This window comes from Rissa tridactyla, chromosome 12 (assembly GCF_028500815.1).
Source record: "Rissa tridactyla isolate bRisTri1 chromosome 12, bRisTri1.patW.cur.20221130, whole genome shotgun sequence".
NCBI lineage: Eukaryota > Metazoa > Chordata > Aves > Charadriiformes > Laridae > Rissa > Rissa tridactyla.
Window position 1 is genome coordinate 12,769,655 of NC_071477.1, and position 14,989 is coordinate 12,784,643.

The window sequence follows — 14,989 nt, forward strand, 5'->3', positions numbered from 1 at the left end:
GAAGTTGTATTAAGTTCATCCATCTGCTTAGCCTGGCCACAGAGAAAAGACAACAAGATGTTGAGTTGCCTTGCATTCATAACAACAGTCAAAGAGTTATCCTACCTACTACTAAGATTAGTAACTGCAGCAGTAGAAATAAAGTGCTTAGGTTCCGTTCAGATTTTTTTGTTCCTAGAGTTTAAACCAGCAGTGCATAGTCAATAGAAATCCTCCTGCTTCCCATGTGCTTACAGAAGGCAGCTTGACACCAAGAGAAGTTTTGAAACTCACGGAACTCTATTCCACACACAGCTGAAATGGTTTGTATGTTCTTATTCAGTAAACAATCACAAAAAGACTGAGACAAAGAGCAAGTGAAAACAAGCCTAAGAAGATGGAAGATTTCAAATCTATGTAAATAGCCCCAGACAACTAAATTCTCTCCCTCCGTAACCAAAGAGCACAGAATTTCACCTGATAATTCCTGCAATGTCCCAATCTAGCTGTTTCAAACTGTGTCTTATTGCTCCCTACCCACTCAGCCCTACCCCAACTCATCATGCTGAAGGAAGTTAATATTAAACTTCTAGACTTGCCATACTGGCAAAGGGTTTCTAAACTCTGTGCTGAAAGGGCTTTGGAAGGCTCCTGGCACGTTCTCCTGCTTTTGCATACCTACAACCTTGGTCCAAATTACCCCACTACCCCATGTGTATCACTTTAGCCCCACAAAACTGCAGAACACAGTTTATTCAGAGCATCTTCCTAGGGCACAGATCAGAGCCCTGAGTGGCAAAGATGACTGAGGAGCAGCTGGAACAAACTCCACCACCAAAACAGCTCTTTCACTTCAACCCCTGAGAGCTAGCAGCACAGCGTGTGGAGCAGGAGCAAGTCTTCAAAGGCACACCCTGAGCATCAGCTTGACCTTCGGCATACAGAGCCACCTTGGGCCTTTATCTGAATGAACACAAACATCCCACCAAATTTAAATCACAGCCTTTCAAAGACACAAGTGTTCCCAGTTACAAAACAAACTCCGGTGCAGCTCCAAGACTCTGCTGTGCCACATGCAGTACGGAAGGTTTCCGGCTGTCGGTCGGAGTGTATAATAGGCCTGATTTATAGTTATCAGCATGGGACTTGATTCGAAAGCTCAATCACCGTGACTTCTCACAGTGGGGTTTGCATGCTGCAACGGGTCTCAAAATTGGAGAGGAATTTACCTCCCGCTGCCGAACATTACATAACAATCAACAGAAAACAAGCGGAGAGCAGCAGGAGGTCCCCATCATTAGCCTGCACAGTCATGTTAATGGAGATGTACACACACTCATCTATCTGCACTTATTATGGAGCTTGCCAGACTGCAGGATTACATGGCAAGAAAGACTCTAGGACAGAGAGAGAGACAAGATACAGGCAAAGAGCTTCAAAAAATCAAGTCAATCCACTGAGGTTCCCACATTAACATGAGGGACTGGGGGCTGGGAGGTCTCAATCTCACATGTAGCAAAAGCGCTCACAGGCATTGGGAGGCACGTGTGACCTTGCGTATCGCAAAATGCTGCTCTACAGAATTAACAGCTCTACCTTCACCCTTCTGCCTCTTTTGAGCCTGCTGCCAAGGTTACAGTTCCATCTTCCACAGGACGCGAGTGCCCGCAAACTTTTCTGAAGTTGTAAACTTCCATCAGTATTTCCACGTTGGTCTACATCCCAAAATAGTCACTGACTTCAACGCCAGTTAGATGTTTCAGATCAGACAAACAGTAGGTACTCCTGCTGGCTTGATGTACAGAAAAAGGGAAACAAAAACCTAACATAATTAAATAATTTAAAGAGACATTAAAACCAAAAGAGCTCATTTTAAACCTTAACATCTTGAATAGCTGTAGTTTTGTTTACATACAAAATATTGTCTTCAACATCACAAAAGGACTACAAAACATTCCCAAGTCTCATAAGACCGAGGGACAAAACAGTTCCATTTGGGGTTTTTTAATGAAAAAAATGCTTGAACACATGACATGACTTACCAAAGGTGAGCAAAGTCAGCAGTAGCAAACAGCCACATCACACTCTCTCGGGTCACCACTTTGACTTTTATAAATATTCTCTTTCCCCTCCCCCCAGCCAGCAATTTATTGTTCCCCCCTCACACGGTAAAAACAGCAAATTCACTTTAAAACTTGAGTATACAAGGTTAAGAAAAGGTCAAGACACTTTGAGTCCCTCTATGCTAATTTAGCATGAAGGAGGCAATCCATTTCCCCTTCCCAAACATCCACTAAACGGAGAGCATCACTAATGGCCTGAGAGTTTTCTCCTTGACGTTTCAAATATTCTTCCTAGATCACTAAGTTATGGATTTAACTCGTGTTATTTCTTTTAACAAAATTAGAAGTGACAGTTTTAAACAGTCACTATGTTATAATAAAATCAACTGGAATGTCATTAGCTTTCTAGATTGCCATTTTTGTCTTCTGATTAATACTGTGGTTCCTGTAAGAAATACTCTTTTTCTTAGCCACCATAAACAACTAGTACATTAACCCCACTCAGATAGACTATTTTTGCCCCTGGGCCAATAACTAGCCAAAGGATAGGTCTCACCGTTTCTCCCCTGCCCCTCCAAAAGAAGTGTTTTACCTCTGTTTCTCACTAACAATAAATTGATCCAGAAATATTTGCAAGCTACTGGTCATTTTATATTTTAAAATGAATAGCCCCCTGCAGAATTCAGCCACAAATTGATCTGTTTGCACAAGGATCTGGAATGTATCTGTTGCAAGGACTTGACAGGACAAGACAAACCAGCAGCAACTGAAGAGCCCCTTGCTTGCCTCCGACTATTTTTCTTTTGGACATCCGTTAATACAGAGTAAACTGCCCTACTTACCCATTTGGGTCCCCCTATAACCTGAATATTCATATCCATATCCAGTTCATATGGGGAAACAAACTGGTAGCACAGAGCTAAACAATAAAGAACTAACATATAACTGAATTAAGAAAGTGGCTGAACACTTTTAGACTCTATTTTAGCTATGTTAAAACAAAGCAGCCGGTTCAGTGAATGTTCAATGATTTCTGAAAATCAGGTGTCTAGCCACAACATCACTGAATTGTTCTTATTCAGTGTTTCTGCCCACCTCCCACATATAAAGCCACAACAATAGTTCGACTCTCTAATGAATATTATCTATTGTGTCAGTGAATCACCTTCTTGTTCTTACCCTACGCTTGAACTATTTGTACTTTTGGTGCAGGACCAGTCATCTTGTTTTGTTTCTGAACAAGTCCCGCCATGGGATCCATGACTAGCAATTACTAGCACAGTGATAAAATAAACTAACGAGTACTAGTGAAGAACTAACACATGCAAATTACTAGCTTTCAACTATTTTTTTTTTTGTTTAATCTAAGGGGGAAGACATAAAGCAATAAAATGTTTCTCTGCTGATTGTGACTTGTTTTCACAGCCAAATTCTCTTTGCTAGAGGGTAGTTTGGGCCAGAAGCCCATCTCTAGGTTAGTGAACCTTAACACAGCCAAGCAATGTCAACTCAGGTAAGCCAAGGACCTTCTGCTTTTATTTCGATCATTTTTCCTCTGGGAGATCATCAAAATGCTTCTTGCTGTAAGCCGACAGCAGCACTTCTTCACTGTCCTACCTTCACTGTCACTGCATTACTACAGTAACTTAAAAACAAAACTCACTACCAATTTTTAAAACAAAAAAATAGTTTCATGGGGAAGGGGAACGAAACCAGTTCCATAAAAAGCACAGAAATTATCTTACTAATATGACCTGCAAACAGTTAAAAACACAGTTATCTCATTTTGTCATAACTCTGCTATACTTTATCTTCAATTAAAAATTCCTCATTGGCTTAGTTCACCCAGGTTTGATACTTGGGCACAGAAGTCCACTTTGGCCAACCGTCATATTAAGCTGGTGAACAGAAAAACACGAGCACTGAAGAGCATCTCTTACCCTTGCTGCCTATTGCCAGGGTCAGCAGGGCTGCAGTCACAGGGGAGAACAGAGCTGAGCAAGGATGAGCTTGTGCTGTCCCGTATGATGTGCACAGGGGAGGGACCATCTCAGTTGTCACATCAGCCTCCTTCCCTCTCCCCAAGGAAAATCGGTACCTGCTTGCACAGCCCAGGATTCCTCACTAGGGATTTGCTGCAGCTCTGCTGTAACACCCTTGCAGAGCAGCGTTTGCCAGAACGGAACATAATCTTGCTCTCTACGCAAACCCAGAAATTCAAGAGTCGTATTAGAGCTCCACGGTTCAGTGGAGAAACTGGCCTTTTGCCACACAAAGCAGCCACTGTGGAAATCAAGATCCAGTTCTGCAAGACAATACTAACTCCCACGTTTCCATCGACAGCAATGACCACTTGAAAGAACACAAGACTTTGCTTTTAGCGTACCAAGAGCATATCCTGACATACATCAGTCAGGAAAAAAAACATTTTAACTGCATTTTACTCTCGTTTTTACCATGTTTTATATTATGCAACCATGTCAATCACCTATAAGTTAAAGAAGCAACATGAATCCTGCCTCGTATTGCTTATAGATTAGGAACATGCATGAAAACAACCGACCAGAAACGAGAGGCAGCAAGAGATGTCACATTGCAGCACAAGCTACTTTGGGACCAGCTTTAAACCCCGTGCTTTGTTATCCACAGTCAAACTACACAGTGAAGTCAACGGATGGTGAAGCCCCATCCTGCCGCACACTGGAGTGCCAGTGAATCAAAAAGGCATTATGGGAGACATTGTCTGTTTTTAAATTTAAAGTTAGCAATTTATAGTCCGCCCAAATTACAACTGGAACTGCGCTATATATTCTCTCATGCCACCTGCTGGTGCCTTGTTATCTACCAACTGTATTTTATAGAAAGCCACATGTACCTGGCGCATTTATGAATAGTGTTCAAACTCATTTTGGAATGGATTCAAGTCAGAAGGCACAAGGGTCAGTTCAGAAAACAGGAGGTCCCTGTTCAGATATCTTAAAAGATGATTAATTATTATTGTTGACAGCTTCAGTCATGGACCAAAATCCCACAAAGACGGCAAGAAGCAACACGAAGGAATTCAGGACAGAACACGCTGCTCAGTACGAGTGCAGATTTCCCATGAGAAGGGAAGGAAAACCAACCAAACAACGTCAAACACACACCAAGGGATGGCATGAGAGCAAACCTCTGCTCACTGCTCTGCAGAGCACTGCTCCTACTGCAGTCCCACTGCCAACACTTATGACTGCCCATGATACTACTGGCATTATGAGCCTTTTCTCAGCTATGCATTACAGGAGGAAAAAAAAGAAAAAAGAAAAAAAGAGTCTTGCTTAATCAACCTAAACTACTTTTTTTTTTTTAAAACAGGAAAAATAAGAGTCTGTCCTCCCTTATTTAAAAGGAGAGCTGTCAGGTTTTGACCTAAGTCTAACCAAAAGGAGGGATGGGGAGGGGAAGGGGGGAGTTGAGAAAAATCAATGAATCTACGCTAATAAAGGTTATAGGAGTAAAATTTACGCTGGATGCAAGTATGATCCTGTAGTCTTTTTATTTTTTTGGCATGCTGCCCCAGCATGATTTACGTTGAGATAACATGATGGAGCCTCCACCATTGAAAGGAATTAAATAAAAATGCAATAAAGGAGTACAAAATCAATCCGCTTACAGTTTTGTTTAATAAAAATTCATGAAGGATGGGCGGGCAGGCCCATAAGAAATACACCAGTTCAATGAGGGGGCTCTATCAAGCCCACAGCCATTAGAGTGTAGCAGCAGGATAGGATTATTGAACATTAGCATGAGTTAGCTGTGTGCCAGTGTGTTGAATATGCCTCAGTTCCCCCATCATTCCAAGCTCTGTCATTGCTGCCAGTCAATAGCGCATCTATCACCTGAAATAATGGCCAAGAAAAGTACAAAAGATGGGGATTTGACCTTGACTGAGAAGCTGATCCATGGGGATTTTCCAACAGGGGGGATGTTTTTTCAGCCAGGATGCTGGAGGGGAAAAAAACTGGGGGGGGGAAGATGCAGTGACCCAGTCTATCCCTGGATGTCAGTAGGGTTACACGTGCTTTCCCCAGGCTGAATTTGCCGCCAAGGTGTCACTTTTCACAGCTGAGTGACCTTTATGCCCTCTGGAGATGCTCGCTTTAAAGGTAAGTTTGCATTCATTTTTCAAACCATAGACTGAAGCCTGAATACACAGGGAAACAAACATGCCCCGTGGCACAGTAAAAAAATAAAATTCAAAATCCTATAGCTACTCTGACTTCACAAGAGGAGCTGTAAGGCTTGGTGTTACCCTTTCCCTCCAATGGGCCTTTTAAATGCTATTGCTTATAGCCATCTTGACAAAAAAGAAGATTTTAGTGGTCACAGGTTACACAGGCAAGCAACTGAGAACAGAACATAGCCAAATCCAGGCAGCATTTCTGAGTTTTTCCACCAAATGAACAGTTTGACAGAACAGAACTATTTCAATTTCCACCAGATCAAGCCTTCTTATTTTCAGAAAATTCATTTGTTCTGTGCTAAAATCCACATTCTTCAGTTCTTTCATTATCCCACAGAGTTCAAGTACAAACATGGCTGAAAAATGGACTTGTGCACTGCATGAGCAAACCCAAGTTTGCAGGTCCGGTGTGTAACATTCCCACTGAAAGTGCTCATAAATACGCTGAGTGTGTGATGTCACCTAGTGGTCGGGACACACGGGACTGGCAGTCGATTAACGTTTTCAGCTAATTCCTCCACTAGCTGAAGGTACATGCTCAGGCTTCCTAGGATCCATATGAAATAAAGACCACGACAAGTAGGATGAGAAAGATCCAGGTTTACACATACCTGTGACAGGATACGCACAGAACAGAAACAGTAGGATTTGACTCACTTCCTCCAGCGCCAGTAACCAATACCGCTAATACCAAACTTCTTATTCCCTGTGCTCAAGCCAAGCCAGAAAAAGTTAAATCAAGTCATTTCAACAATGATAACGTCATGTTGCAAGCCTGCAGACACCCATAAGGAGACAAAAGCACAGAATTCCTCAGTCACTGTAAATTATCCCTGTGTCTACTTTGTGCATGAAATTTCTCTTGGAGCTCAGCTGAGCACAATGCAATGCTCTCAGACACATCCCGACCTGTGCCAACCACACGCTGGGTTTCCCGGATCGGGTGATCTGCCTACAGCCCTCTCCCGACACAGGGAATGAACGCCCAGGGAAGCACTTCATCTTACACTTTCCAAACACCAGCCTAGCTGCAGCTCAGCTTACTGATGTGGCAGTTGCTTTCCAGATCTCTCTGCTCTAAGAGCTTATTGTCACCTAAAAACACAAACAAAAGGCAAAGTGTCACATTAGCCCACTCCTCCCCACCCAACTCCTGAGCTTCCCCGAAAGAAGCCTTAGGCCAAGCAACGCTGCCCTGACAGTGATTCCCTGGTAGGCTTTTCTTGGCTGTTCCGGTACGTTAACTTGAAGGACAATAACCTCTAGCTTGTTTAACAACTTGTCCCTGCTGGGTAATTACACTCCTTTTAATTGGCTCATGGGGTTTAATCATCTCTTGGGACCCAGATTCCAGTGTTTCTCATTAACTGCTGGCATACGCTCTTGTTCTGAGGACAGGGAGATGTGCTCCAGAACAGCGTGCTGGGGAGGGTCTCTCAGGTTCCAAAATTAAAGACTAATAGCAGAGCTCACAGCCTTGCCTAGCCAGCCTCACCGCCACACACACTCCTCTGAGTCAACTACATCCCATCCATAACGCACACAGCCACCTCCACATCACCTGGGAGAGGGCACCAGCCCCACTCACATCCAGTGTCAGCTGTTTGAAAGAAATAGAGAAGGCAGGACACAGCAAGGGTTGAGAAACCATGGTGATAAAGACACCTGGCAGAAATATAGAACAGAGTGGATATGGGAGCTCTGCTGAGCCACTTACACATGAGGAACATCCCATAACCTCAACTGTTCTAACATTCTTTTTAGAAGTTTGCAAACTTAAACTGTTCTAAAAAGATATTTAAACTTATATCCAGAATAATATTAAAGCTCTTCATTCCAGGCAAAGTGCCTTTGCTCCACCCTGAATGAGTAGGAACGTGCAGATTTCTCTGCAATGTTGCAGGCATGGTAAACAAAGGAGTCTCACAAAGTTAACAGGGACTAAGGCTGGATATAACCACCAGGAAGCTAGCAATGAAAAGGAGGCCGAGACCTAAGATGAACATTTCCATACCTTAACCACCCATCTTCTGTAGTTGCTGCTTGCCCACAAAGTCTGACAAATGTAAACCTGGAAACAGCTATGCTGGCATATCACAAAGCGGCAACAACACGTTTCCATCCCAGCCCTATCCCTAGTACGTATCCTGTAGTATATCCCCTACAGGATGTACCCGTGAAAGATGAAGTATGTTCTGGAGTTACAGGACAATCAGAATGACTTATCACACCTGCAAATCCCCGTCGCACTCTGCTTCTAGACTGCAGATGTTGGAAACAACCTCTAAGAATTAAATTATAGTTACTATTATAAAATGTTATGAGCCTTGGCTCATCCTTAATTTCCTCTAGACTTCAGGAAGAAAACTACCCTCCTGTATGCTCAGGCTTTCAGAGACCTCAGACTAACAGTGCCAGAGGAGAGATGCAGTTGCAATGGGCAACTCTTCATGTAGAACAGCTGACTTCACTCAGCTTCCCAACAGAAACAGACCTGTTCATGCAGTCGTCTTTATACCAGTTTTATACCCATGTGGTTTCCTGAAATAACAGATTTGTTCTGGTGCAGTTTACGTGCTCTCTGATGGGTCAAAGGAAGACAGCCAAGGAACCGGTAACTATTTCCAAGGGGTCGCTTTGTTTGTTTTCCACTGAACTTCTTTCCACCAAATTCAAGTCTTATTCTCCCATACTTTATCAATGTAAAAAGGGAGAGGGACAGAATGACGGAAAATTATACTTTTTCTCAATATTACGATACAGATAACATTACCAAAAACCACTATGAAGAACTCCAATACTTCTTAAAGTAGAAGTTAGCTTTTCGTAATAATGATCCACAAGTAAACGTTTCAAGCCAGATATTTGTCACACACACCAGAACATGCGTGTTCCCCATTCCAGTCACCAACAAGCCACGAGGCAAATAATGTGCTGGTGGCACATGTAACTTACCTTTTATCTTCCCTGCAATACAGCTTTCCACATGGAAAACCGCAGCTACAGTGGTACTCACAGTTTGTGTCATACAACTAGCTGCAACATGTTACAGAGGAGATGCAAACTGCCTTCCAATAAAACAAACTAATGTCAAATCCCTATCAACTCCAGTAAAGCTAAGGTTTCCATAGAAGAGACTATGACAATTTTTGCCTTTTGTTACTGTTTTCCTTCACCAGAACTGAGAAATCATAAAGTTTGAGCATGGGCTATGTTTGTGTCATTTATAAGATAAGTTACAGAAATGTATGCAGGACAGCAAAGTGGGTTGTACAGAGGGTTAGAAAGCCTCCGCAAAGAGGTAACCGCTACATCCCAAGCAGTCAGCACCAAAGGCTGTTCACAGGAGGATGAACCAAGGACACGATACATCGCAGAAAATGGAAAAGGATATTTGACATCTGGTGAAGGAACAACACAGTGTTAAACTTATACTGGCAGGGCCTTGAGATCCAAGTAGTTTTCTATTACTTCTCAGCCACGCTCGGCAGGTTTGTTTGATTTTTCCATCAGAATCCTGCAACTCAGTTCGCTTTACCAGAGGGGGAAGTTGCTGGGAAAGGGACTGAGAAACAAGAATCTGTCAAAGAGTTGTTTTATTTCCTACAGCACTGGCTGACTGACCAAAATCCTATAAAAAAAAAAAAAATCAAATTCAGGAAAAAGCCCTGAACATGTCAAGGCTTTTGGAACAAATGGCACAATAGGTTTTTCCTGTAGCTATAGGCATGTATTTCTTCTTATTTTTTATTTATTTATTTAAGCCCCTGTAACACACCATTTCCCCCAAAGGGCTGCAAAGGTTCAAAGGCTTTGAGAGCACCAATAAATCATGACCACATAAATGTCCTGTAGTGAAGTTTGATTCTTATTTACCCGGGGTCTTTGGGCCAGTGCTCAGTCTGTGTTGGAGGAGGCAGATTTACTTCTCCTGAGATGCCCTCAATTCACAGAGTGCTCATCTTTCAAGCAGCACCACTTCAGGCCTCAGCTGCCAAAACACTTTCAGCTGCAAGTTTCCATCATTTGCTTTATCACACTTCCCTTTCCCCTCCCAGATACTGGTCTAAACTAAGTTATGTTTAGAAATACCTTGTGAGTGGCCAGACTGTGAGTCAATGAATCTCTGTAAATCACCGCCATATGCAGAAGAATTTCAGCCTTCAGTTGGCTTTCCCTTTACGCCACCCCTAGCTACAATTCCCTCTCTAAAGTAATGGCTTAGGACTATGCCATATTGTATAGCCTAGTAGGAAAGCTCTGCACACATATAAGAGGATTACAAGAGCGGGCTATAAGAAACAAAGAGCGTTAAAAACAGGACAAAAATACTATTTTAGATGAACTGGATGCCCAGTTGCATAACTAACATGCAGTTCTGTCCCGCAAGCAGTAAACCAGTATAAGAATGTCTACTCCACAGCACCAGTGATCTATTCATCCAACCCCACTAAGATGAAAACAACAACAGCAGCAGAAGTTCCAGCAGTCTGATTAACATAAGCACCAATATTGTAGCTGTTTCTCCACATTTTTCTCAGCTCAGTTACTTACTCTGGCATTCGTTATTTAATGTCAATGAATATTTGCACCAAATACACTTTGAAGCACCCTTTTTAATTATTCACAGATAATAAAGTTATAAGTATTCATTAACAATTTGTGAACAGAGTCCATATTAGTCTTAATTTTTTAGCAAGTCATTCAGACAGGGAAGAGAACGAGTACCTAGTGAAGTAAATTAACCACTTACACAACATAAAACTGAAACACCACAGGCTCAGATGATTTTTCAAATATGTACCTGGAAAAATAAGAATAATAACAACTAATTATACCAAGACATTTGGTTATAAAACCCTGAACTTGGGGGTGGGACAGGACACGGGATTACGACACAGAGACAGAGTGTTCAAGCACTTAGGAAATATCACAGTTCCGTGCATCATTCATTAAAAAGAGATAAATTTCCCAGATTATTAACTAAAATCAACTGTTGGATTCAGTGGAAAGTGACTGGCACACATGTAGGTATAGTTCCAAATTGCAGTGATAATGCACATAGAGAATCATCTCTTCAAATATCAGCAGCCTTGAACCCTCCAGGAATCTGCCTTTTAGGAAAGGCCTTTTGTCATTAATAGTTTAGAACTGTAGAAGGGAAACGTTGGCAAAACCCCAGCAGCAGATTTGAATGAGTTAACTGTAACCCAAAAAACAAGTGGGCATATTAATCTGCAATGAAGACCACTTTGTTCCACTCCATCCAAAAAAGCAACATCTAAATGAGGATCTAGCATGTTCCAAATCTATTTGACTTTTATTTGATTTGCCTTAGCTTTCCTGGGGAAGTCAGCAAGCTTAAAACAAGTGAATCCTGTATATAGTAAGCTAACCAAGAGGATTACAAAATGATGGAACTACGGAGGATGCAGTGTCAGGCCCAACGCATCTGGCCAGGAAGGAGGCTCAGTGACGAAAGGCTCGGAGGACTGGGACTGACAGTCCCTGCCCAAGCTGGCAGCCACCAAAAGTCCGTTTGCTAATGTTAAGAGAGAGGATAGTCCAGCTCCAGTGGCCAGGTCTCAGCAATCCAAGGTCTGAATGAAGTGCAAGGTGCCTTCTGGAATCAGCATAAGAAAATACGAGGAAGTTTGGCATCTACCTGCCTTATGCATAGCAGAAACCTCCAGGTTCTGGGCTTTTTCTTAGCAATTACAAACCTACTAAGAACTATTCCAATCGAACAACATTATTACTAACGAGATCTCAGTAAATTTGAGTAGTATTAACATTCAGCTTTATATCTTTTCCTGTCTTCCCGTCTCTGAACAAACTCAAGCAGTTGGTCTGCAAAACTTAAAAGAATCACTGACAGGGGAAAACAGCAAGTGCAAATCTAGAGGAAAGGGCACAAAACAATTCATTAGTAAACCAAGCTTTGCCCGTAATTTTCCGCATAACTCAGGTAAAGTGTTTGATTTCTGGATTTCCATTTTCCCAGCTGTAAAATGGACTTGTGTGGACAAGAGGCTCAATTTATTAATGTAATAAAATAAGAACCATAAAATGCTAACTGTTAGCAGAAGGCTTCCCTTCTGAATTCCCACACTCTTTTGTCTAACAAATTTTGTCCTGAAATCGCAGAAACCCCTGGCCAAAGGACATGTTCTTTAGCCAAGTTACAAACCCATGTAAATTTAAGAACATGCAAATACATTTCAAGCTATTTTTATTTATGCCATGATTTAATTTTTTTTTTTTTTAATAAATAAAGGCAGCTTATATTTGCCATATAGTCATATCTTTTCCGTTCTTTGGTCAATGTGGTCACTGCATTATGCTACGGTGTTTGTGTTGGACGACGAGTTCATTGGAAAAATGAACAAGAGCCCATCTCCCAGTCATTGACAGCAAAAATCCATCTTTAACATAATGGACACACATAATTGTTGTGCACCCTGTTAGACATACCAAGTGATTGATACAATGCAAAAAGGAGGGGGGTGAAATTATGATGATCTATAAAGATCTTGCTGGAACAGAGAAAGAGGAAGAGAATCATTTTTAATATGATTAATACTGCAGCAGAGAGGGGGAGAAAGGCAAGAGATGGGATTTGTTCCCTGCTATAACACTCTACTCCCATGCAATACTGCTTAGCAGGAAAGCCTTCCAGCTGAGGGCTATGAAACAGTTATCACTGTTAGGTGATTAAGTTACTAATTCTTCAGGGAGAAGACATTTAGAGGCCCATATTAAAGGAGAGCAAGGCAAAATTACATTCCGTTTCAATTTAGTTTAGCAATTCTAGTGATTTAGTTAAATGAAAAGCAATTGTTCCAATTAATAGTATTGAATGTTATTCATCAAAAGTGTCAAAACAGCTGTGTTGGTGCATTAGTAACCTATTCTCTTGTCAGAGATATGGATAATTCCCCAGGATTGCACCAGGGAAGTGGCAGCGCAGTCAGGAGCCTTCAGAGGGAACTGCACGTCCTGCGGCGTTAATGACTGCAGATTCATGGGGCTTCTGTCAGGCGGCGTGCAGCATCGCACGGGGGTGGAAAGGACAGCTGGCTACGCAGGGGTTCAAGAGGGCAAGGGATGTTCCCAAACACATGAATCTGCCTTTCACCCTCTCCAGCGCCATCCCACAAGTGTGCTTCCAGACAGTTTGACAGGGCAGAGCCGCCTCATGCTGCTGGCGAGAGCGGAACCAAGGCAGCTGCTTCCCTCCCCTCCATCCCACTCCTTCCTCCCGCTTTCACGCAGGGAAGGGTGAGACACCCCCCTTGCTTTCCCTAGAGCTGGTGCGTGCAAGAACAATTAGGAAGCCAAGTCTCAGCAAGTGCCGAGCAACCATTTTGATCTATACTGAGTCCTCGGCAGCAACGGCCAGAGAAGCTTTTCTCATGGAGCTCATCCATCAAAACAGTGATTAAGAAGCTAAGAGGAAAAGTTCGGATGTAACCCCTGAATACAATGGGGTAATAAAACACAATGGTGCTGCTGGCCTGGGAATATGACACTCTGGCACAAGACAGCACCTTCTATTTTGGGATAAACAGACCCCGGTCTGAACATGGCTGAGGGCATCCTGGAGCTCATTAATCTGTATGGGAATGACAGAGACAGGATAACAGGTCTGATAAGGGTTTCCTCCAGCCTTTTCCTTGCACCATGCGGGCCCCTGCAGCCATCTCTGCTATCTCCACTCAATAAGGCTTTATACACTTCCTCCCAGGACCCATAATTGCCGTCTCAGTGCAGGCGATACTATCGTCTTCCTTTCCTTTCAAATTTCCATAGCCTTTTTATGGGAGATTAGAAAATCCTGTCTTTTTTGGACTCCACTGTTTGTTTTCTCCAGGAGCTAAAGGAAAATATATGCGTGCTGTATACCCGAGCTGAAGGACAAGGGAAAAGAAGGGTACTAAGGGCCCAGAAGCAACCTGCTGTAACTTATTCTACTTCTCAGCAGGACACCTTACCCAGGACAAGGCCTTCGCACTCCTCAGGAGCAAGGCAAACTGTGTGCCAGTCCCATTCCCCAGTAGAATCATAGAATTGTTGAGGTTGGAAGGGACCTTTAAGATCATCGAGTCCAACCTTTAGCCTACCCTGACAAGAGCCACTTCTAAACCATGTCCCTAAGTGCCCCATCTACCCTTTTTTTTAAACAGTAGGCACAGGGCAGCTCTGGGATCCCCCAGGTCACGACGAGCCAAGAACTACAACAGTCTGATATGTCAGATGATGTTTCTGCTCTTTTTAAAAGAGATGTTAACAGACAAAACCAAAAAAAATGTGCTTTTTTCTCCCTGTCTCTGGTGGTATCCTTCAGTCAGCGCTCCTAGTCCAGCCATCCTCATGAAGGCAATGAGTTTCTGCAACGTGATTTTTCATGTTTCCTCTTCCCCACTCCAGTCATTGCCACAGATTATACCCCAGCAGTTACCCTGCTCTAACACACACTGAAATAGCCAGATGTTCACGTTGAACATAAGCTAAAGTGAAAAATGCAGCGTTCTACACCATACCAGCACTGCTGTAATTGAAACAATATTTATTGGGGGGAGGGACATAATCTCTCTTATCTATGCAAGCCGTTAACAGTTTGGCATCACCTGCTCACATGCTGAGGAGGAGGAAGAAATCTGTAACTGTAAAAGCCTTCCCCAGTCTTACACATAAAAACAAATAAATTGAGTACCCTCATAGG